The sequence below is a fragment of the Ambystoma mexicanum genome, chromosome 4p (assembly GCF_040938575.1).
Source record: "Ambystoma mexicanum isolate Mex_15411 chromosome 4p, UKY_AmexF1_1, whole genome shotgun sequence".
NCBI lineage: Eukaryota > Metazoa > Chordata > Amphibia > Caudata > Ambystomatidae > Ambystoma > Ambystoma mexicanum.
In genome coordinates this window covers 137,017,910-137,043,744 of record NC_090927.1, presented here as the reverse complement: position 1 = coordinate 137,043,744, position 25,835 = coordinate 137,017,910, and the positions used below count along the sequence as shown (strand labels likewise).

The window sequence follows — 25,835 nt, the reverse complement described above, 5'->3', positions numbered from 1 at the left end:
TCACCTGGTATCCACAGGGACGCCACCCAATCTGGTTGGACTGCTTCCGACCTGGATCCACCTCCCACGGGTTCTTGTTCTGCCAAGGATCTAGTCTGGAATACAGGAGTTTTGATTTAGCCCACAATCTCTTCCTCTCTGGGCCCACCTCCCTTGTGAGCCCAACAACCCCCTTAGAGCTTTCCTCACCTTGGATTTCGATGTGGTGCGCTCTCCGTCCTGCAGTTCTGTGCAGGGGTGCGTTGTGGATGGGGCGCTTCGCCGCTGTGTTAGTTTCACTGGCACAGGCCCGCTGCGACTCAGTTCTTCAGGTAAGTCTATTGTTTTGACAGTTTGTCCGTACTTGTAATTGCCCTTGTTAATGTCTTTCCTTCTCTTAGGTGCGGGAGCAATGATGAAGACGCCGAGCTGGCTGGGGCTTGTGCTCGAGATAAGTGAATGCGCGAGCGTGGCACTATCTGCGCTTTTGCGGTGTGCTAACCTGTGTTATCCTTCTCTTGCAGGCCGCCGTGATGTTCCGGATGGTAAGCTGCTGAGAGGATGCAGAGCGATGAGTAGATGTTGTCCGAATCGCTGTCGAGTAAGTATGCGTTTGAACCAGCCTTGCCTTTCTCTTGCTGGTTGATGCAAGGCCGGAACGGGAATAAACCAACAGCGAATTCCGCTCAGGTAAGTGTGCTTCCGAATGTTTAAATGTGAGATACAAACGCTTACTAATGCTGTCTTTCTATTTCCTTCCCCAGGTTGCGGCTCCCAGGAGAGAGAGAGCGAGCGTCCGCCGAGATGCTGGAGATTCGGGACACTGGAGCGAACGACATGAGCTGGAATAACTAGCAGGCAAGGATGGCTAATGATGATCTTGTAGGTGCAGGCCTGAAATGCAGAGGACAGAACGTGGTGAAAGTCACGCTGCGAGTGCAGAGCAACCCGAAGCGTGTTATGCAGCTCGGGCGTGGCTTATATAGTGTGCAGGTATCCCAGGTGCCTTCAGGCCAGACCACACCCTAAATACTAGACCGCATGGGTCAGTTCTGGAACTGAACCATATGGGGGCTTCCATGGTGTGCTATTGCCATAAAGTGCTCCAGCCCCCCACCCCCTTCCTCCATATGAGCCTGGCGCCAGGACAGACTCAAAGCGTCTGTGGGGGGGGGGGAGGAGGCATGATTGGGCCCTTGGGGCCATGCAGGCAAAGTGATGCGGCCCAGAGGCCCCCGAGTGTCAGGGCCAGGGGCCAGGGGCCATGGTCATGACAATAGTTTATTCAAAACAAGTGCAATACTGTAATCTGGTTTCGAAAACGCTGTAGAAAAACGTACGAGCAACACTAGAGTAGGTTACTAACACGAAGTCCAACTCTGAGATGGAATGGAGCCTACTGCCCTCGAGTCACCAGTTCCAAAAGATAAACTGTTTAGGAAGGTTTACTATTTGATTGGTGGAAATCTAAATGTTATCGTCCAATCAGTTAAGTATTTCTCTCCATCCCATCACACTAAAGGAGGATTAGGGTGGGGGGGGGGAATTGAAGACTAAGTCGGGATGGCAAGGATAGGATGGGGCCAGGACTTAGTCTATGAAGGGGGTGGGGAGGAAACTGGTATGTAAACTAAACCCCTTGCTCCGATTTATTTATTTTTTCCCCTCAACCACTTCAGCGGTTGCAGAATCCATCGGGTGCCACATACTTCTGTGATATCGAGGGATGTCCAGGTGTGGCAGGTGCAGAAGTCTTTTTCGGGCACAGAAATTAGTTCGTCAGGCATGGTACCTGTATTTTTCCAGAGACTGGACAGGTGGGTAACCTTGACACAAAACTGTGCAAATAAGACAGGTTGCAACGGCAGTCTAAATAGTCAGGTGTTGACTGGCAAACTTTGGTTGGTGAATGTTGAGATGGATTTCTAAACTCTGGCATGGTGTACGGAGTTGTAGGAGGCCACCCTAGTTATGGTGAACCTCCTGAATATTTAGCCAAACAAATCATTGTAGCATGGAGAGTGGTCAAGGCTAAGTCTCAAGATAAGTGAGTGGGGAGAAGAATCCACAATAAGTCCACACAATGAAGCAGTGCAGGATTACATTTAAACAGTCAAGTACAAAAATACTCTGTAGGTCCAAAATTACACTATGGAAAATGAATCAAACAGGTGATCTCACTCAATTCACTAAATATTAAACCTTTATACAGTCAGTTAGCTGAGGCAAAATATACAGTTTACCCCCCACCCCCCTCTAAAAACCAGAAGGGGAAGGTGAGGACAATTGCACCAACAATCCACAGGACTAAGAACTCTAATTTATAAAGTCCAGCTTTATGTTGAATGGGGCCTTGTGCCCAAAAGTTTGCATAGTTCTTAATTTCTTTTAGAAGTTGGGGGAGTTAGGGAAATCTTCCTGAGGATTTGTTAGGCGTTGACTGAGTAAAATGCTTTTCTATATTTTGGACGGCTTTTGCAGCAAGTATTGCCAAAGCCAAATAGCTTAAAATAAATAATATATTAATTACACTTTGAATGGAGCTAATAAGGGCACCAGTAAGTATTGCTTGTACTCGCCACTGTAAGAAAGGTATGGTATCAACAGTAAGACACGCAAGTGACCACAGTACAAGGGTGTTTACTGAACTTCAAGAAGGGTTTGAAAAATGCCTATCTAATATAAATCTACAGATGGGGGCAAGCTACGACCATCAAATAACAGTCCTAGTGGTAACTTGTCAAAATAAAAGGGCATATACTAATAAACCAATTGCCAACCCTTCTAAATACAAATAGTGGGGGGAAACCGTGTTACGAAAAAGAATAGGTCAGAATGTTCAGGCCGCTGGCCTCCCTTCCCCACATTTTCAGCACCGGACAAGGCGGTACACTCAAGCTTAGTCCAGTGACTTCTCTAGCTTGATAATCATTAGCATCAGGGCATTCTGTACCCAAGCCTTCTGTCTTTCAAAGTCTCTTCTTTCAGCGGGCCTGATGCTACAGTTATTTTCCTCTTTCAGATTTTCACAAGTACTAAAGTTTTCAGGTGATTCACTATTTACCCCGGATTCCCCGAAGCTGGGTTCAGATCCTCTTAACACAATGGTCATAGGATATTCTTTCTCAGCTGACTCATGTTTCTCCCCGCACCCCACTCAGCCGGGCTTAAATCCTTTAACACAATTGGTCTCCTTCCGCCAGGCTCGGACCAATTTCAATTTCCAATGAAAGCTTTAATATAAACTTGCTTTAGCAAAGGCTTTTTGCTCATCCGCCGCTGTTCTCGGACCAAGTTCATCTATTTTATCAACTTTGTTTATGCTATCCCTATTGAAGACTTTCAAATGTGCACATGGTTTGGCTTGACCCATTGCAGGACCACTTCGATTTCACAATTCCTGATCACCCTTTAGAATTTGCTACCTTTTAGTTGGATACCAACAGACTTTCGAATGAGCACCCACATGGTACCGGACCACTCTAAGGTATTGTATCTTGGCTTCAAAGTTCAATCACTCATTTGTTGTATAACTCGTTTGCGTCGCTTGCCGCATACACTTCATACACTGTTCTCTTCCACTTTCACTATACAATGTTGCCACTTGCAATCTTGGCTTCAACACAGGCTGGTCTGGTATCAGTCTCCCTAACTCACTGGCTGTGCTGACTTGACTGGCGCTGTTTTGTTGTAGGAGCCAAGGACAGTACCACAGCTGTAAATGATTCTCCCTGTGGGAGAGCCCCGGGTACCTCTGTGTCAAGACTTGATGGTCGTGTAGCCGATAACCTCCCTCCCCAAGTACCACTCGAGCAACAAGAAATTACTGCCCGAGCGGTCCTTGAGGCCACAGGTGGTGAATTTCGTCAGCCGGAACCAGGAATGCCGGAAGATGCCCCCTATGACCACTGTAAGGCAAACACGAAGTTAGATCATAAACACAGAACCCTAGACTTGTATATGAATATGTAACAAGTCTACAATAGGGCTTACCCTTAGGAGCTGGTCGGGACCCAATGTGGGTCGTAAGGATGTTATCGGAGGCAGCCGGCAATGGTGACGACAAGATGACAGCTTGGTAATGCACTTAGTAGGATGAAATCGCCACCTGACGTAGAAGCCAGAAGCTGTGAGTCAATCAGTTGAAAGGTATGTGATCCAAGAACAAAGTTCATAACAAAAGGGCAATCCAATAGCAGTCCGGGGACGAAAACGTGGTCGAGTCCATGAGAGAACAGTTCCAGCAGGGTATAGCAAAAGGAGTAAGTTCCAGGCAAAGGTACCGTGAAGGAAGAAGCCAAATCGGAGTCCAAAAATCAATCCGAGGTCACTGGTAGTCTGTAATCCGCCCAACAGGATCAGCTGTGAAGCGCTGGAGGGCAGTCAGCGCGTCGCTTTTGAACGCTGACTAATGATCATGTGACTCATCGTCTGTCACGTGATCGAAAGTGCTGAAGGAGGAGCTCCTAGGTGCCGTCAACGGAGACGTTGTAGAATGCCCGTGGCGTGTCTCTATGGCAACTGCCAACGCCGGAATGGAAACTAACGCCGGGATGGGAAATGAGGCAAACCCGGCGTCGCTGACCTTGTCCCACCCTTTGCCGGCAGGCCTGCAGGGGGGAGTATGTCCTGGCATGTATTTTGGTGGTGATAGCGGGGGCTGGATTCTGGGATGTGTCCACGGAACGCCTGGATGAAGATGGGGGCGTGACACTCTGACAGACAATGCAGGATTCTTTAGCCTTGGTTCTTGGTCTTATGTTTGCTATTCTCAAAGGTTAATGAAGGGAACAGTCTTTCGTTGAAATGGACAAGGGCACTTTCCTCCTTGCGTTCCCCATCGGTGTTGCCTTCTTACGCCTTGTATGAAACGGCCATCTTGGAATTGCAGCGTCCTCATGTGCTTTGCCTTGCTCAGTGTGCTTTCGTGCTCACCTTTTATCCGTGTGGGGGAAGTGTAATGGAAGTCAGGTGTGTGTAATGGTCATCAGTAATTGCCTGACCCTGCTTGGCCATTGTATTGGGACATGTCCGGTATACGGCTCAACCTGTTCACTCGTAAAGAGCTGGCCGTGATGAAGTGTTTGTTGGGAAAGGGGGGTGTGGGGTGTGTTCCTAAGTATCCTACCTTGTAGAATGGGGTTAAGGTGTTACAGGGAAGGGGATACTGCGGTCAAGATGCCCAGGAGCTGTGGAGTCATGCAAAGTTCTGGGCGGGTCCAGGAGCATTGTGCATCCCTTTTCCATGGAGGGATGCAGCAGGCACAATGCAGGATTCTTCAAGGCACTCGTCCAGATGGCCGGAGGTCGGTTCCAGCGACAGTCACTGATGCACGACGACTGGCGTCGGTTATCGCAGTGAAAGACTGCCTTCTATCTCAGGACCCCTCTATGTTGGAATGCTGAAATTCCACAGGCAGGATACGCTGAAGTCTCCTGGAGTTCCAAGTCAAGAAGCAGAAAGACTTCTCTTCTACCACAGTAGCCCAAACTGGAGTTGGTCACCCCACTGATGGCTCAGGGACACTTCTGAAGACTCCAATTTGCAGACCCACAAAAAGACATTGATACTGGTTGGTCCCACCATTGAGCCAGTCTAAGCATGAGCACAGGTCTTCTGAGATCAGTAGCCAGACAGGGCTCCACCGGCACTGCAGCAAGAATTCGACGCCCGGACTCTCCAAGGATAATCCTTCGGTCTTCCTTTGTCTGCACAGCTACACAGGATACTTGGCTCCTCTTCAGATCTGCTGCAACAGCTGCAGGGCTCCACTTCCCCTAAATCCAGGTGAGCACAGAAACCCAGCCCAAACTATAAAAGAGCTGTCTGCCCTCCGACCTCCCCCTCCCCCCCCCCACCCCAGCAGCGGACCAATCAAGAGACCACTATGGGGAAAGCTTGTGCATACACTCCAGACATACCGAAACAAGTGTGTGGGTTGGGACCAGCCAGTCCCAACCCGCTTCCTGGCTTGCAACACACATGGCCTGCATTAGCCCATAAAAAGCACAGCTTTTCCCGGCAAATGCATGACCATGAAAAGAAATTGAGAAGGCAGTGTTAGGGTTATTATGGGAGCCGGCAGAGCCGCACCTGGGGCCACGGACCTCCGGTTACCGGAAGGCCCGAACGCCTTCACTGCCCAAAAAATTAAAGGTCCACATAAGGAGCAAGCGCTTCTGCAGTTTATTAGCGTAAACGGGGATCATCTACATGGAGTACACCAGGCAAAATCTCACCCATTCTGGCTTGCAAGCCAGTTTTGTAGGAAAATGATGGTGATACCTGCGTCACACAGTGGGTCCTGTTCTCAAACCTATCGCCATCCAGGAATTGCTCCCTGTGTGGTAGGTTCAGTATGGGAACATGTAGTATGCAATATTAGTAGAGGCTAGTATGTCAGGTGGTGTGCCTGGACCATTCCTAAAAATGTACTGTGAGTGTTACATTGGAAAATCTGGTGATTGGCTGGTAGATTCTGCCCCTAGCCCCCAGTGTTCTAATTGGTCAGGCTCCCAAACCTGGGACAAACTTTGTTCCCAACCCGCAAGACACCTGGTCATGTATACAGTGTATCAGCAAAGTGTGACTGACAGCGAATTGCCATGGTGTGTATACTATTGCCATGAGAGCGTTCTAGCGTATAATGTTGTTGCAATGTTGCGATGTGTTGGAAGCTTTCAATCGCGGCTGCTTCGCCTTCCCTGCCTCCTATGTCTTGGCATCACGCCTGCTTCGGCCCAGTCACGTTTGTGTGCACCGTGTGTGAGGCTGAATAACCTATTTGTTTTTTATTTTACACAAACTGTCCTCTGCCGCAGCCGGGATAACCTTGGCTGCCGGAGCCCCTGCCGTGGCTTATTCTGCTTGCACAGCATCTTACTACTCTGGGTTTCTGTGAGACGATCTTGGCTTGTTGGATTTTCCTATGGCCTACTTTGGTTCTGCATAATGTCCATAGGTTAAGATGAGACCTGGTCAATCAAGTCCCTTGAGTGCTCCTTTCCTTCCATAGGGTTAATAGCAAGTAGCATCTGCAAGTATGTAGAAGAGCTTTTCTGGCATCTTGCGTTTCGGCGGTGCTGAAGCGGCCCAAGTGCCAAAATAAGAGTGCAGATGGTATGTATATGTTACAGTCCTCTAGCGCATAGAACTGACGCGTATATTCTTTGTGTAGGTTGGTGTGTGGATCTCCCGAATGTGCGGAGTGCACTTGTGCTTCCTGTCTAACATGGCTAGGTCATCATGACGTGTCTAAACAATACCACGAAGCCATGCTTCAAGTCGTTAGTTGATTCGGTCCATGTAGTAGTCTTCAGCTCGTTTTTTTTTGCTCCTCGCTCACCTTGGGTAGTGTTCGGGCCACCGCAGGGTTGTAAGATTGGCTGGCAGGGTAGCTTTCATGGTGCATGCCCGTGGTGGGGGCGGTGGGGGGGGGGTCAATGCAAAATCATGTGGTCGGCTGTCATGATGTCGTAGATGCTGCTTCCGGTTGGGGGGGTCCATCAGGAAGGCAGGTATGTTCGCATTGTCCCTTTTCAGTCCCCACTCTGGTTGACTTGTCGAGCACAGAATTACTTTCTTTTGTCTTCTCTCAAGCGCCACACGTTGCTTATGTCCGAGATGTCTGTAGTGGTCACATGATCTTCAAATGACACACACACACACACACACACACACACACACACACACACACACACACACACACACACACACACACACACACACACACACACACACACACACACACACACACACACACACACACACACACACACACACACACACACACACACACACACACACACACACACACACACACACACACACACACACACACACACACACACACACACACACACACACACACACACACACACACACACACACACACACACACACACACACACACACACACACACACACACACACACACACACACACACACACACACACACACACACACACACACACACACACACACACACACACACACACACACACACACACACACACACACACACACACACACACACACACACACACACACACACACACACACACCCCCCCCCCCCCCCCCCCCCCCCCCCCCCTCTCTTCTGGGTTTGCAGTACATCCACTTCCCAATATACATTCTTGGGTTCTCTAGCTTCATTGAGGGTGGATACGTGTCTGACTCAATTAGTTGTTGACACAGTCCCTCTCGTTTCTTTAGGGACACGTCCGTCCGCTGTTCATCAACCACAGGCATGATCAGTTTCATTCCGATCACCACCTCTGCGGTTGCCTTGGATTTTGCCATGCATGCTTTTACCCCAAACAGTGAAGCCGTTCCAAGGATCAGGCCTCCTGCTAATATTTTCAGGCCATCCGATAGCCAGGATGGCATCCAGGAACAGAGGTATGAAAACCAGCTTCCTTCCTTTGTGCCTTTAGATTCTTCTGCCATTTTAGCAGGCATCTTTGCTAATTGTGATACTGCATCTGATAACGTCCCATTGTCCTCATCGTTTGCTGGTGTGAACGTGCAACACAAGCTTCCTATTTTGGCACAGACTCCTCCTTCCATCGCTGTGAGGTGGTCTAGGACATATCTATTTTGTAGCGCCACCAGCCGTATTGCTCTGAGCTCTTCCTTTATTGCATTGAATCCGTTGACTGTCGAGTTTATCGTAATCATCAGTTCCCACTGTGTAATTTTAAGCCATTTCGCATTGGTGTGTGTCTGGAATCCGGGATTTATCAGTGCTGAGAAGAACATGGCAGTTCTGCTGTCTGTGTGATGGGGGCACTTCGAGAGCTTTTTCAGATCTGCCTCAGAAGTAATTTCCTTGCCTTTTCACTCTTCTTAGCTGGCCGCCCTTGGCAGGGATATTCCCTGGAGGGCATGTTACTGGTGGTACGGATCTCTTCCTTCTACTGTTGCCTTCATCTATTTTTGGGAAGTCTTTGACATGTTTCTTAATTACTACTAGTGGAGGCACATTGACACGTGCCAGGGAACATACTCCTCCCTAGTTTGGTGGTATTTTGTTGTATGCCTTCGAACCACATGCCCAATAGGGGTCCATCAGCACTGCCGTACCTGATCCCATCTCTGCGAGTTTCTCGATCCTTTTGCACCCTTCATTGTTCCCCCACTTCAATGTCCCTGTCGTGCTGGTAGCACAACGCTTGTGTTGTCAGAAGAATTATTGTTCATGGTCCTTTAGCCAACCATATTGGCCGGCTTGCGCTCGTAGCCCATTCTTTAAGGCACTTGTCATTTTCTTCCTGAACTTTATTTACTGCAGCTTTGGTCAATGTCAGTGGCTTTCTCCCCACTACTCCATCTACCCATCCGTCTTTTTCCCGAATATCAGTATCTGCGGTCTTTTCCAACAGCTGGGCTCTCCACCTGTCTCTTTTGCGTTCCATTTGCACGGAAAGTAGTCCAGTGTTAATTCTTTTGTTTCACCCTTTTCCGGCCCGTCTGTTATGTATCGTAATGCTTTAGTATGTTGCCAGTAATTGTCGAACATGGGTAGTGTTTTGATGAAATTGTCTTCATAAGGGTATGTTGCCTTCGATCTCCACATGAGTGTTGCTGTTTACCCTTGCAATCTTCTGCATGCTTGGAACATCGCGAAATATAGGGGGCACTGCGCTGTCGATGCTGGTACTTCCGTTGCTACGATGGTTCTGGAGGCACTCGTGGCATATAGGATCAGCGAGCAGACATAGCCATCTCTTGTCTTTACCAATTTTGGACATTTGCTCATACCACATGTTGGTTGTTATGTGGGCCGTGTCAGTGAGATGTCTCAACTCCCTTAACATCTGTTCCAACACTACGCTTACCTCTCCTTACCTTTTCCGCAGCATTGTCTGTACCATCTGACAGTGCTTCTTGCAGCTTGGGTAGGGGAGATATTAGTATTGGGGGCTGCAGAGACATGCAAAGCCATATACAGCTGCCAGAGGGAAGTAGCTAGCAGGCCAGTTGATATTAGCCAAACCGGTGTCAGGAAAAATATGATTACAGCCATAGTTGTATATAACTTGCACCGCATTTCGGCGGTTGATGGGATGATAAAGTTGCCTGCCTGAAAATTGCGATTAAAAAGCGTTATAGAGTATTTGTAAGTATTCTAAGCCCTGTGTACTAGGTAACCGTTTAATGTCCATATGATCATCTCCTCCCAAATGTTACATATTGATCAATGTCTAAGCATGGGCAGGACGTGGTGAAGCTGGGGTATGTATGTATGTATGTATGTATGTATGTATGTATGTGCTAGATATTTGAGAAAAGCATAGTAATATATACGTGGCAGCGTCCTTCGTCTGGAATGGATGTGCCATCATGTTGCTTAGTTATACTGATGAGATAATGCTTCAGGGTAATCACTAGAGGGTAGCATTTAAATCATGTATGACAGTAATCTAATTTTACTGTGCGAATAAAATAATGTTAGGACAGTATTTACACAGTATGACGACAATTAAAAGCTTGTTTCATTGGTTGAACTAGCTGGGGGTCTAGTACATTTGCTGTAATTTAATTCAGTATGGTAGTGGGACGATGACACAAGATAATTGGTATTTCTTCAGGAGTTAATTTTCAAGAAGATTATTGGTGTTCAAGGAAGTGATAACAAGTTGTATTCATTCATCAATTTGTATCAGTGTTACAGTGGGAACCTTGGGTATTTGAGAGCGTCTGACCATGGGGTGACCAGTACCTTCTGGGTCGCCAGTACTGGGGGAGGTATCGGGTTCTATGACTATTGAGTTAGGGACGGTGTTGTCTTGTTGTACGATGTTTGTCACTGCGGCGTCTGTTCTGCTGATCTCTGTAGTGTCATGTTGGGACGAGGCTGGTGCTCTGTAAGGCTTTATATCATGGGAATGGTGCCACACTTGTTTACCTACTAGTTTCACAGCCCTATCCGAAAATCCCTCCACTCTTTGGGGTACTGTGAATCGGGGCGCGTTCGAGCGCCTCGTGAAGTTCCTTAGTAGAACTGTATCTCCTACTTTAACTGGGGGTTCTTTAGTCCCACCGTGGAATGTTGTTCTCTTCTGCCCCGGCCTCTGACCTCCCCTTTGTTCGCTGTATCTGTCGAGAGATAAAAGATGCGCTAGAAACAAGTGAAGATACGCATGTATACATTTTGTCACCAAGAACATTTGCAGTTGATTGGCAGTCCGTTATAGCCCTAGTGTGTGGGGCTAAAGGGAGATGCATGCGCCGTCCTGTCCCCACCTTGTGGGGCGTTAAATGGTGGTTGGACCTGGGCTTGTTTCTAAGCTCAAACAGGGCTAGGGGTAGACTATGAAGCCATTTTTCTGCTATGCTCTCCTTCAGGTGGCCATTGCGGCGTTCAGACGCCAGTCGCTTGCAGGTGATATGCACATGCAAACTTGTGTTTGATCCCTAACAGAGCTGTTATGTTTTGAAACCGTTAGTTTGCAAAGTGGGGTCCGTTGTCAGAATGCAGAACTTCACAAACTCCCCATGTTGGAATACTTCTCGTACCAGGAATCTCGCCGCTCTGGGGGCATCTTCATAGGAGCATGGCCCCGCCTCTATCCATCTTGAAAAGGGACACACTACCACAATCATGGATCAGTAGCCTTTAAATACGTTGATCATGTCTACGTAGTCAATATGGAGGTGTACAGTCCTTCTGGTCTGGGGATTGTTCCCTGTATTGCTGTGTGCCCAGCAGTGAACTGCTGGCACGTCGGGTAATAATTGATGAAGTTTGGGACGTGCAAATTTAAATCGGGACAGAACCATGATTCTCCAACACGTGATGCAATGACCTACTTCCATGTGTGTGGGATAATGTAGTTGTTAGTGCTATTTTCAATAGTGCTAGTGGCATAACTACTGTTCCTGTGTTTTGACGCCATAGGGCATCGGTGGTGGACATTGAGCACCATCTTTTAACCCATAGTTACTTCTCACCCATTGGCGCCGCTGCCTGTAGTTCCATGATCTGAGTGTCCGGTAGGTGGTTGTATCCTTCCTTCCTTCATCATCTGTCTCACCCCTTTCTTTTTTTTTTTTCTTTGAGGTCCCACATTTCCCCAAAATGAGGCATGCTTTGCATGCCAATCTGCTGCTTCATTCCCTTTTTGATATTGGGTCATCTCCATTAGTGTGTGCTTGGTACTTTACTTATGCTAGTTTCATCAGGTATGTTACTGCCTCAATGAGCTCACTCAGCAGGAGGGCATGCTGTACAGTGGTCCTATCTGCCCTTCTGAACGCTCTCCTCAACCGTCTTGGTAAGCCAGAGTGTACTGTTGATGTTGCATAGGCACTATCAGAGTATATTGTAACCATATTGCCGTCACATTCCCTGAGATCTAATATTAGAGCCACTACTTCTGCAGACTCTACTGAGTATTGGGGGGCGTAATCCGACCCTTTTTACTACCTTGCTCGTCCAATCCACTCTTAATCTTACCACTGCCGCACCTGTCCTCCTTCTCCCATCACCATGATCGATTGTTGATGACTCGTCGATGAATTGCACCTCTCGCCCTCAAGTGCATCTTCCTCAACTCTGTGTTGCAGTATGTCTCAATAGCATTAGTGCAATCATGGACATAATCTCCAGTTTCATATTATTCTGCTAGGAAGTGTGCTGGGTTTGTTTTTGCACCTTACTATTTTCAATTCTGGTCGAGATAAGATGATCTCATATCCAGTGGCCCTTTGTGTTGTCTGATTGCTTTTTGGCTTGTGCAGGATCTAAAAAATGGCATGTTCGACGTAAAGTGTGGTAGAGCAGCCCATAGTTATTGAAGATGCCTTTTCTACAGCAAAGGCTGCAGCAGCCAAATGCTGTTCACAAGGGAAGTGTCCTGTCATTACTGGATCTAACTGTCTGCTGTAGTATGCAACTGGTTTGTGACCATGCTCGTTTTTTGCGTGAGAACTGCCTTCATTACCACCCCATCAGAGTGAGAATATAAAGAATTCCTTTTTGTAATATGGAGTTCCTAAAACCGGTGCTGTAGATATTGCCACCTTCAGCTCATGGAATTCATCAGTCATTTCCCTTGTCCATCCTAGCTTTTTACTTCCACGTTGTGCTTCTTTAAGGGCTGTGAGTAGTGGACACGTAAGTACTGTAATAGAAGACCCATGCCCTACAATAGTTACATAGTCTGAGGAATTGCTGCAGTTCCTGTACTGTTTTTGGTTGGGGTGCACCTAGTATTGCCTGAGCTCTTTGGTGTGATGTGCCTGCCCCTTTGGGATATCAGATGAATTATGTACAGTACCTCTTTCTGACAGTACTGTAACTTTGCCTTGTCTACCTTGTACCCTTTGTCTGTTAGTACAATGAGCATGTGTACTGAGTCTTTCCGGCACGCCTTCTGTGGTGCAGCAAATGAGGATGTCTACGTATTGTAGGATCGTGCTCCCTGTTTGGTTATTGCCTAAATCCATCTGAATCACTCTGTTAAAGATGGATGGTGATTCAAAGTATCCTTGGGGCAGTCTGTTTCCATTTTTGGTTTCGGTGAATCTGGTTGTAGGGGTATAGAGACAAATGCAACCATGTCTCATCTTAATCTATGGACATTATGCAGAAACACCTATTCAGAACCAAAGTAGGCCTTAGGAAAATCCAACAAGCCAAGATCGTCTCGCAGAAACCCTGAGCAGTAAGATGCTGTGCAAACAGAATAAGCCACGGCAGCCAAGGCCACGATGTTACAAAATGACATTCCCCACACACACCGAGCCAAGGTGATCTCAACCGCAGCGGTGGACCGTCTGTGTAAAATATAAAACAAATCAAAGTAATTAAGCCTCACACACATGACTCGGCCGAAACGGACGTGATGCCAAGACCTCGAGGCTGGGAAAGCAAAGCAGTCACAACCGAGACAGTGCTGGCAACAAATCGCAGCAACATAATACGCTGGGGCTAGAACGCTCTCATGGCAATAGTGTACACACACCATTATGATTCGCTGTCACATAGTCACACTTTGCTGATACACAGGTCTTCTGGGTTGGGAACAAAGTTTCTCTGAGGCTTGGGGGCCGCGGCCTTACTAATTAGGACACTGGGGGCTAGGGGCAGATGGCGGGATCTACCAGCCAATCACTGGGTTTTTCAATGTAACTCTCACAGTAACCATTTTTTGGGATGGTCCAGGCACACCGCCTGACACAGCAGCTGCCACTAATATTGCACACTATACCCATATTGAACCTACCACACAGGGAGCCATTCCTGGCTGGCAATAGGTTTGGGAACGTGGCCCACTGACACGCAGGTATCACTGTCATTTTCCTACAAAATTGGCCTGCAAGCCATAATGGGTGTGATTTTGCCTAGAGTACTCCATGTAGATGATCCCTGTTTATGCTAATAAACTGCAGAAACGCTTGCTCCTTGTGTGGACCTCGACGTCTTTGGGCAGGGAAGGAGTTTGGGTCTTCAGGTAACCGGAGGTCTGTGGCCCCAGGTGCGGCTCTGCCTCACCCCGGAATAACCCTAACAAGTTGGCGGTTCCACTGAGATTGTTTGTGACATCGGCTCAGCCAGTTGCTGCCCCCTCTGCTTTTGGACCTCAAAGGACTGCAGGACCCTCGCGGTAATTGCAAAAGAACCAGATTGCGCAACCAGAGATTGGTCATCGGGAGCCAACTTCAAAATGATCCCACCCGTGGTTGGCGAGGTGTAAAAACGAAGTCCTGAGGAGGCGAGCCAAGGGTGGAGAGTCAGCCGCCGAGCAGCGCCAGCAGATGCGAAAATGAAAGTAAGAGTGGTCCACACAACTAGCAAACCAAATATTGTGTAGCGGGGGAGGAAGGGTGGGGCGACCTGTAAATATGGACGAGTGTAATGTAACGTTGTGGTAATTGTCATTCCAGGGGTATTGTCTAGCAAGTTTGCGTTTGTAGGGATTGGAGCAGAGGTAGGCCTTTTCCATGTCCAGTCAGCAACAGGTTCCAGAATAGAGCCTGGGGTTGTACGATTGACAAACTTGGACAGTGCACATACGTATAGGTGTGTGGTTTTCCTATGAGTTGAACGTTCTAGTTTGGTGAATAGATGTCATATTCGCGTAAAAGTTAGCTGGAGCCATCTTAGATTGCGGACGGTGCGTTAACTGGTTAAGTTCACCTGGTGAAAAGCGCATCACACATCAGGTGACGCAACGGGGGCAGTTTAAGCACGAGAAGATTTGATGAAGTATACTCCACTCCGGGGAAGGTGGGAAGACAACTGTGGGTATTGTGGGTTATTAATGTGGGGTTATTGTCTTGTGCGCGCACAAATGGTTTTGTTCTGTGAATTCTTAGCTTGGTGACGTCACCCATAGGCCATTGCATAGGACACTGTTATCAACGGGTACAGAGTTAGCAGCTCAGTGCTGAGAGTGCTAGATGGGTAAAGAAGCAGCAGTGCTCAGGAGGTGCCTGCGTGTCGTTGAAGGAGGTGGGCCGGATGGCGGCAGCCCTGGTGGAGGCAGGGTGGTACGAGAGTACGTCACACCAGGTGAGAGACGACCGAGGTCTGTAGATATTGAAAGTAAAACTTAAACTGTCTAACCCAAATAATGTCACCCTTGTCCTGACAGCAGAGTGTCTAAATCCTCGATTAGAGGTCAGGCAACATACAAATGACCTATGATGTAGCGCGGGGGGGGGGATGTCGTATGGTGGGACTCGAATACTAGTGACCCCATCCAGCATCTCTATAAGATATTGCCCCTTTATAAGGACAGGATAGTGAAATGAAGCATGCAGTGGACAAAAGGCACGGATGGAAAGGTAACCGTACCATGGCCGCCTAACGGCTGTTTTTCCAAAGACGTGCTGCAATCACTACTGACCTACTTACACAACACATACAAGGGGAAGAAATTAACTAACTGCATGGAGATATTTGAACTGTGGCACATGTTCTAAGACCTTGCAAAAGGATGAGCTCATCCAACTAAGTCTGGCGCTCTCCGTAAGAGCTCTTGTGGAGCTTGTTTGTTGATTTACATATATTTCAGTGCAAAACTCAATCGAAGTTTTCATCCAACTAAAAGTTCGCATGAAAATAAATGGTAATGTCCAAAGTGGTGTTAGAAACAACTCGAAGCCAATCTCCCAAGTGCCAAGTCTCTGGTTTGTCAACGACTAGGTTTTTTGTCAAGCAAGAAGCAAACTTGTTTAATTTTGTGGATGGTTATTTTAATGCCAATGCATTTCGGAGCGAATAGCCTTCATCAGGGCGTTAACCACACTACTCAATATAACTTCGTAATCTCCTATGGTGCCTAACACCTAAAGTGGAAAACTCTCTGCGTACGACCGTACAGCTGCCCGTGTCCCGTTGGGGTATGCTTCCGTGTGTCTTTACACTTCGCAACCGTTTCTGTGATGCTGTACTCGTACAGCGTGTATGCTTTTCCAGCGAACCGGGGTCCCGTAAGGAAACATGTTCTAAGACCACCAGCCATGGATGATGAGTTTACAGGAGGCAAAGGAGGGGGCTGGGGGGGGGGTTGGGGTGAGGATGACTCTGGCGCTCCGCCTCTGTGTTGCGTCCGATGAACCCAAGGAGGGGCAGGGCTTATACCCAGTGCGAGAATTAAGAGAAGCTAAGGAGCTTCGGGAACTAACAGCAGCATAGTGATACTCAAACCCCACCTACAAACCACCCAAATACGCTCCAAAGGCGGTCACCACCAACTCCTTGCAGGAAGGGTCAAGTGCCGACAGTGTAGGCCTCGACGAGGGTGGTTTGCAGCAAGCAAAGAACACATTTGCGGGAATAGGTCCAGACGAGTGGGTAGCAGCACAGGTGCTCTTGAAATTACAAAGGATGACTACCGGGGAGGCCGAAGGTTCAACTAAGGGAATAGGGGAGTTGGAACTGGGACAGGGAGATAAAGGAAGGTCAACGCACATGGCGAGGGAAGGGCAGTTATAGGAAGAAGAGGAAAGGAAACTAGAATTGAAAATGGTGGAATTAAAAAAGAAAAGGAATGTGTTAGTGAGACAGCTGGAGTTAAAGGAAGGAACAGTTGAAATTGATGGAGAAGGAGCGGAGGGAGGTGATGAGGAGGAATACAACAGGTGAAGGAAGCAAGGTGCAGGTGGAAACATGGAAAAAACAATAGAAAACTAGAGCGAAGGGGATGAGGATGAAAGAGAAAATGGCATTTTGGAGGCGGAAGATGCTCCTAGACCAGACACGTAAGGACGAGGAGGGAAGAGTAAGGGAATTGGAATTGGCGAGGGCAAGGAAAGAGAGAGCGCAGAGATAGGAAGCTGAGCGAGCATTACAACTGGTGAGCTTAGCGGTAAGGGAGGAGCTGGCCAGGAACAGACACAACGGGGAGCACCGGGAAAGGCGACCAAACAGACCAGCCCTTAACACATGCACAGTGGATGGGGCAAGTTGCATCTAAGGTGCATGCAAAAGGGACCGATGTCCCAGGGCTTTGGGGGGAAAAGGGAACGCGTGCGGCCCTACGAACATTGATTTTGATACAGTAACTGTACGCTATCCACTTCCGCGTAAGTTCACATTTTCGGGCGGCTTCTATAGTGATGAGACGGCAAGGATAGCGATGGTGGAAGAAAGAGGCCAACTAAGCTTTACATAAGGCTAACCGGCACAGGGATGTCATGGGAATGTAAAACGCCAGATGAGGGGGCGTGAAGCTGCACATTGACAACATAACTTGGGACGCAAATGCAGAGGCGGCCCTATGGATACCCTACAGGGACCTCCCAGGGTGCAGGAGAGACAGTGCAGCAATTATAAACAATAGAGGGCGCTCGTGCCCACGGGTTGAACACAGGGACATGGGACACCCCGCAACAGCCCCACACTATAGACATGTTAGACATTGGGCGGAGGACGAGAGGGGCTCTATCCAGATATGACCATACAGGTGCACACCTGAAGAGAGGGCCGCATATTCAGAGGCCACTTCTGGAAAGGGGAGGGACAAGACCACAGTATGTACCTTGGAAGCACACAGATCAGGAAAACATAACGTGCAGGTTGCCATCGTTAAGTGGGGGAGCTGGGAAATGGATATGAGATGGAGAACTTGACAGCCGGTCACATGTTGGTGGTGGGTGACGGTAAAGGATTGCTGGTCTCCATACTGGTTGACGCAGCAGATATCTGGAAGAGGGCGGGGTTCCCGGAGGCTACCCAAAATACAACAATTGACGGATCTCCATTTGCAAACAGTAGGCATGCGGTGTGGCAGGCACTGCGGACACAATATCCCAGCACGTCAGATATTAGGGGCCATTATGTCACGCAAGATGCGTGACGATGAATACCCCGTTAGTTACATCCAAGATATTCAAGAAATGTGGCACCATGAGGCGCGGGAGCCATGGGATAAGACAATGGTTATCTTCTATCATATCTTGATACAAGGGTTACCGTCGCAGGAGCAGAAACAACTGAAGAAAATGGTGGGGATGGAAGCAAAGCCATGGTCTGAAATTCAACTTGCAATAGTACATCATCGAAGGCTGTGGCAGGATAAGGCGAAGGAAAAGGTAGAGGATAATCGGGCAGATGAAGCCAAATTGATCCAAAAGAAACTGTCGAAATATGCTTTTAGAGGGGGCACTCATGACCAGCCCAGCACCATAAACAGAAGTCTCATAACCCCAAACCAAACAGCAGCAGTACACTACAGTACAGCAATACGCACCACAAACGGGAGGGGGATACATCGGAATGGGCGGGTATCTGGGGATACCAACAGCAAGGGCAACAGGGACAAGGTGAGGGGGGGGAGGAGGGTTCCTAAGGCAAGCACGGGAACTGCCCAAATGCTGGGCATGAGGGCTACTAGGTCACATTTCATATGCAAGCAGGAGCAGAGGCATGCAACAAGGGTGGGGGATGCAAGGACAACACAGCTACCACGGCGGGCATGGTGGTTACTATATGCAAGACATCCAACAAACCGGACAATAGAATATGCCACAGCAAAACACAGCAATCACAAATGCAACAACAATGCCAGTAACACAACAATTGCAACCACAGCAAGCACCCCAACCACAACAAATGACAGCACCACTACCCCAGCATCTATAAACTGCACAACAATTGACACAACTACAGGACAACCCATTGCAACCCATGGACACAGCGACAATGGTACATTCGTTCTACCCACAATAGGACAGCCCACAGACTAACTTGTTGTGTCCCATCTTATCAGTCACACTTAACCCTGCGGAGGAACCTCGCATAAAGGTGGCGATCAGTGACCAAACTTTTTCCTTGCTTGTTGACACTGAGACGACTAGGTCATGCATACGGAAGGGCGATGCCATGAACACTCAAGGATTCTCTGGGGCTCGAAGTGGTTCCCTTTACTGATAACATCTGCTTATCTATATGAGTTCATGACTTATCCTTACCCTTACTTTACTCTAAGCATGCACCTGTAAACCTATTGGATGCAACATAATGAGCAGACTGAACATGACAATCTCGTTCACAAACAACGGAATAGTGTGCTCCACACCATGCATTCACATGTTACTGGCTAGACAAATACTCAAGGCATACTGCAGGAAAAGTGTGCAGGGGAGAGGGGGCGGGGGTTGATCCCGAAATGTTTCAATATGGGACAGACATGGCACTTGCATGACTGCCAGGGATAGCGGGGAAGGTTTGGAGAAGACCAGGTGTACCTCTTCAGGCCAGAGGCACCAGCAGAGGAGGAGGTCGCATTCATATCAATTGATAAAGGGGGAATAGTGGCAAGGGAGGACTGGGTTGCGGTGCACGCCCTAGACGAGGAGGGAAAAGTGTGGAGGGTATGCACTATCAAAGGGTTGCCGATTAACACAAGTGTCCGAATTGTTTTCACATGGGAAAGGAGAGAGCGAGCTGATGTTGGGAATGCGTGTTTGTTTGTCTGGCAGCGCATAACCTGCAGAGAGGTGGCCCAAAAAATGGCAATGGCACCTGAAGCACCCCATCCTCTCTTCTGCGAGGATGATTTAGCAAAGGTACCTGCCACACTGTGGACAACCAGCCCCTACAATGTAGGATGCGTTAGAAGTATAGGGGGGTGAAAATAAAGCTGTAAAAAGGAGCAATCCTACCAATAGTAAGACAATACCCTTTGACTAAAGAAGCTGTTGAAGGAATTTGAGACAATCACTGCGCTCATAGATGGAGGTATCCTGGTACCATCAGAATCCCCATGCCACACTGATGTGTACCCAGTCTGCAAGGCCAAAGGGGGGGGGGCCGTTTTATATGCAGGATTTACGACCCCTCAATCACGTAGCAGAGGCAGAATACTCCGTAGCGGGCAACCCTGCCACGATACTATGTGGCATCCCAGCAGCTGCTACATGTATGCAGCGCGACAAACATTTAAATACCCATTTGGATTATCACAGGGACAAGTTTTGCTGAGTTTCTATTTCAATGACCAATGTAACTTTCCTTTGTTTTTTTTAACAGCACTTAAACTTCCTGGAGAGTCAGGTTTTAGATGTTTTAATTGTAGTTTTGAAGATGAGAGAGGCTAGAACACGTGTGATTTGTGTAATGACAATCAATCCCCCTTGAGCAAAGACTCTGCTGCCACTGGCCATTTATAGTAATGTAAGGTTGAATGGATGTAAAATAGACTGTATAGTAATCAGTTTACACATTGTTTTTAGAATTATATAGTGTAAATTAAATTATAAATGGAAAAATGATGTGCCTCCGCATGATTATGCACGCAGCACAGGAACTCTGAAAAATACAGTTGTGCCATACTGGTTTGCTTTCACTGGGGGGAAAAAAGCATAATTTGTTACAAAATATCAATTCTCAGTTGCAACTCAATTTTCTATCTTATTAATTATACAATCCTAAAATCCTAGGAAAATAAATATGCACAGTGCTTCTGTTTGCTCCATGAACATCAACACAGCAGAAGCTGAATGGAAAGAAACCATTCCTTTTTATCCCAGCGTGCAGTTTCTTTTTTTTTTTTTAATCCTTCAGTGAAATGCATTCTATTTCAGAGACATTTATCCATGGCTTGCAATTACATCCATGTAGATCAAAAATCAAAAGAAACTTCTGGTTTCTGTCAAGTAACCTGACCTTTGCACTGCTCTCTCTAAACCTGCGTGTAAATGTACACCGGAAAATAATAAAGCTGTCATATTTACAAGATTCTCCAGCATTGGATCTTTCATGGATTCACATGCTTAGAATATTCCCCGTCGTCAGACTGGGACCCCTCGGTACACATATATAGCCTTTTCCTATAGGAAAACTTCCGACACTTTTGTGTCCTATCTACGTCCTTTTAGGACCCGCCTACGCATGCTCCGTAGGCCGTCCCAGTATAAGAGGCCCGCCCCCGCGGCTCCCCTTCAGATTTCAACCGTCTCCAAAGTAGTGGGATCTCCTCGCGTTGTCTTACTATTTTGTACAAGGTTGTATACCTGGATTTGGAGTTAGAGAAAATGTCCTCCATGTCAGGAAAAGCGCTGTTCCGTCCATGCGCGACGTGCGGCTTGAAAAAAGTTTACGAGGGGGACGGACATATGGATTGTATATATTGCCTCCACCCTCATCATTCGGCTGATAACTGCGACATATGCAAAGGGTTTTCTCAAAAAACCCTCAAAGACCGGAGTCGACGGCTGGTGGCATGGCTGAATGATGGAGCGGGGGCATACCCCCCTTCGGAGGTAGGATCCACACAATCGGCGAAAACATCACGCTGCGCTACCTCGTCGTAACCACCGGCGAAGAAATCTCGACCGACGGAAAAAAAGTCATCTGGGAGTCACTCAGCTAGAGACTCTTCGTCAAAAAAATCATCTTCATCAAAAAAGCATGAAAAGGAAAGGCCGAAATCATCCTCGGGCGATCACCATAGATCGACCATGAGTCGAGTAAAAGCAGGCCAAGTGTGGAAAAGGCGGGACCGCCTAAACCACCTGCTAAGTCACCGTCGTCGACGGCAGTCCAGCCATCGGCCTCCACCCTGTCACTAACGCAGGTGGCATCCACCACCACCACCAACAACGGCGGCGACAATGGCCTCGTCGACGGGGGTTCTACAGGAGGCCTGGAGGCCTGAAGTCTTTTGATCCGATCCCCCCGGATACTTTACTGCAAGAACAGGCTGTGTCGCTGTCCTCGGGGGAGGGCGAGAGAATAGCTGGCCCAGCAGACCTAGGGCTACGAGTGGCTGACAAGTCGTCGACGAGGGGATCCGGTGTACCGGTATCTGCCCCTCTTCTCAATCCTCAATCTGTTTTGTCATTGGAAATTCTGTCCACGCTTCAGTCCTTGCTACAGTCGTTGGACCAGAGACTACCTCAGGCAAACCTGCCACAGTCACCCGTCGACGAGCCGGGCCCGTCCCGTCCACCGACGCACGCCAATCTCAGCACTGGCACAAGAGGAAGGTGAGCTGCCAGATTCAGAGTCTGACAGGGGAGCCATGTCGGATATCTCATCATCCCCCTCCAGGGATCCAACCTGGGAGTCAGAGGTGGAGTTGGAAACCCCTAGAAGCCCAGCTCACCTGTCCCCTCCGGACGACATTGCATCATTCCATTCTATGATGGAGAAGGCGTGTAAAGAATTTGGTTTGTCCCAGGAAGAACAGAAAAAGTTTTTTGTTCGACCACATGGGTAAGAGAAGGAGGTCTGTGTTCTCAATACCAATACTAGACCACGTGTGGAAGGAGGGGTTGCAGACAATGCGTCACCCTTTTTCAGAGCCGGCAGTGAAAGGACGCCTCGAGAAAAACTTTAAGGCTCCAGAGTCTACCCCCAAGTGTTTATCCTCCCAACCAACGCCAGACTCGGTGGTGTCGGCGGCAGCGGCGAGGAAGGCGAAGGCCCAGCACAAGTGCAGGACTCCTTCTGAAAATGAAGCGAGACGCCAGGATGCCTTTGGCAAAAAAGTGCTATCCGTGGGAGCAACCACAGTAAAGGCCGCAAACTCTCTGGCTATTGTAGCCAGATACGACAGAGAGATGTGGCACAGGCTAGCTCCGTTGCTTGATCATCTTCCGGAAGAGCATAGGAATGCAGCAATGTTACTTGTCCGAGGGTGAGGAAGCCTCAAATCATGCAATAAACATTGTGGTGGACCTCGCTGAGTCGGGCTTCAAGCAAGTCAATAATGGGGTCGTATTTCGACGACAGTCATGGCTTAAGTGTACCTACTTCAGGCCAGAGGTACAATACAAGGTATTAGATATGCCTTTTGAGGGAGACCTTCTATTCGGTGGGAAGGTGGACGAAGCCCTGAAGGGAATGAAAGGGGACTCGGACACGGCACGTTCATTGGGTGCCCTCCAGAGTGGCCGAAGCTACAAGTCTTTTCGTCCCTTTAGAGGGGCTTCAGGTAATTCCAGATTCTCTGCGTCTGGAGACAGATCCTTTGGCAGGTCGGCTTCCCCTCCCAGGGATACAGGCGTGCTTCCCAACGGCAAACCGACGCCGTAACTTCCAGACGTCCAGGAAAAGACCATCATATCCGTTGTCGTCGAGAGACAAGCAAAATAAAGATCAGCAGTGACATACAACACACCGTTCTGGGGGGAAGAGTGTCAGCATATGTCGACGAATGGGAACGAATAACGACGGATCAATGGGTGCTGGACACTATAAGAAACGGACATTCTCTACAATTCAAGCACAGCCCTCCGCACATTCCACCTGCGTTCACCGCTCATTCCCATCTGAACATACTGCAACAAGAGGTAACACTCATTTTCGCAAAGGGCGTGATAGAATTAGTTCCAACATCACAGAGAGGTCAAGGAGTCTACTCAAGATACTTCGTCGTAAAAACGCTGAACGGCAAATGGCGTCCCATTTTAGACTTACGCAATTTCAACAAGTCTTTAAAGAGCCTAAAATTCAAAATGCTCACTCTGCAGGAAGTGATCCGCGCCGTTCAAGAAGGGGATTTTCTAGCGTCCCTGGATTTACAGGACGCGTACTTCCATATTCCAATGTGTCAAACACAGGAAATTCCTAAGATTTGTAATAGGGCGGACTCACTACCAGTTCACGGTTCTTCCCTTTGGGCTCAAGACCTCCCCCAGAACGTTCACGAAATGCCTGGCTCCTCTAGCGGCCTGGCTAAGGAAGCAAGGCCACCATGTATAACCATACCTCGACGACTGGCTGGTAAGGGGATCCTCCCCAGCGTCGACCAACACAAGTTTACAAGCCACCATGCAGCTTCTACAACAGCTGGGATTTGCCATAAACTTCGAAAAATCCTCTCTGTGGCAATCGAGCGCTGGTGTTCCTGGGGGCACAGAGACCCAGTTAGGGCTAGTGAAGCCTTCTCTCGACAGAACCTCAAAACTCAATCAGCTGGCGAGCCGACTACGTCAAACCACCAGGCTCTCAGTGAGAAAATACGTTTCGGTCCTAGGGGCCATGGCATCCTGCATCCATCTGGTGGCAAACTGTCGCCTATTCATGAGGCCAGTCCAGGAATTCCTCGTGGACCGATGGACGCAGGCCCAAGGATCGTGGTCGGACAAGATAACCATCGACGACGACAAGCTGCTTCGGACCCTTCAGTGGTGGCAGAGTTTCCACAATCTGAACAACGGTGTACCCCTACAGGAACCGGAGTTTCAGCGAACCATAGTCACGGATGCGTCCCTAACCGGATGGGGAGCTCACATGGGTGCTCTCCAAACGCAAGGTCGCTGGTCTCCAACAAAGTCACTCCTACACATAAACGTGTTGGAGCTCAGAGCAGTACGATGGGCCTTGAAGGCATTCCTACCACACATCAAGAGATCGCGAGTACGAATACTGACCGACAATACAACGGCCATGTTTTAATTGAGGAAACAAGGAGGGACGCGATCAAGAACTCTTTCCATAGAGGCCCAGAAAACATGACATTGGGCATTAAAGCACGAAATTTCCATCATGGCTCACCACCTCCCGGGAGTGAGGAACTCGCAAGCAGACTCCCTCAGCAGAAGCTTGGCCCAGAAACACGAATGGGAAATGGACACAGTTCAACTGATGAAAGTGTTCGAGAAATGGGGTCATCCCCCTCTGGACGCCTTCGCGACCAAAGACAACAAGAAATGCGAGCAATTCGCAAGCAGATGGCCTCAGGAGGGTTCCATGGGGGAGGCATTCTCCTTCCCATGGACGGACATGTTCCTTTATGCTTTTCCCCCGTTCCCCCTCATACGGAGGACAATACAGTGGATACGCAGATACAGTTGCCGGGTAATTCTAGTGGCACCATACTGGCCGTGGCAACCGTGGTTCTCCGACCTGCTTCACCTGTTGCTGGAACATCCTATAGCGTTTCCGAGAGTCCCGAACCCCACTATCCTGGGACAAAGGCACGGTGTGGCATCACGACCCGGACAGTCTCAACGTTACAGCCTGGCTCCTGACTTTTCGGAGTTCGGTGCTTTAGATGTTTCGGAGGATTGTCAAAAAATTCTGCAGGCGGCTCGAGCCCCTTCTACAAACAAATCTTACACCTATAAGTGGCGGAGGTTCTGTGAATGGTGTCGAGGACAACAAGGCCTACAACCGTTGTTGGTGACGCCGGAACAAGTTCTACCTTACCTGCTTCTCTTGGCGGAGAGGGGTTTATCCTTCACATCGATAAAGGTGCACCTGGCGGCCATCTCAAGGTTCACGAGGAAGAGACCGTCGTCTCCTCTATTTAGCGACAGACTTGTGAAACACTTCATGAGGGGTTTATTTCGAACTTTTCCCCCGGTAAAACGTTTCCCTCCAACTTGGAGTCTCAACACAGTGTTGGCAGGCTTAATGAAACCGCCTTTTGAGCCTCTGGCCACGTCCGA

General features: G+C 48.5%; 2 protein-coding genes across 3 annotated transcripts in view; one reads left to right on the top strand and one right to left on the bottom strand.

Annotated features, from left to right (window-relative positions):
* HADHA (hydroxyacyl-CoA dehydrogenase trifunctional multienzyme complex subunit alpha) overlaps nucleotides 1–25,835 on the top strand; it is a 541,230-nt gene that overhangs the window by 64,267 nt on the left and 451,128 nt on the right. The window lies entirely within an intron of this gene.
* Nucleotides 1–25,835, bottom strand: part of HADHB (hydroxyacyl-CoA dehydrogenase trifunctional multienzyme complex subunit beta) — a 679,110-nt gene that overhangs the window by 443,289 nt on the left and 209,986 nt on the right. The gene's annotated exons all lie outside the window — the stretch shown is intronic.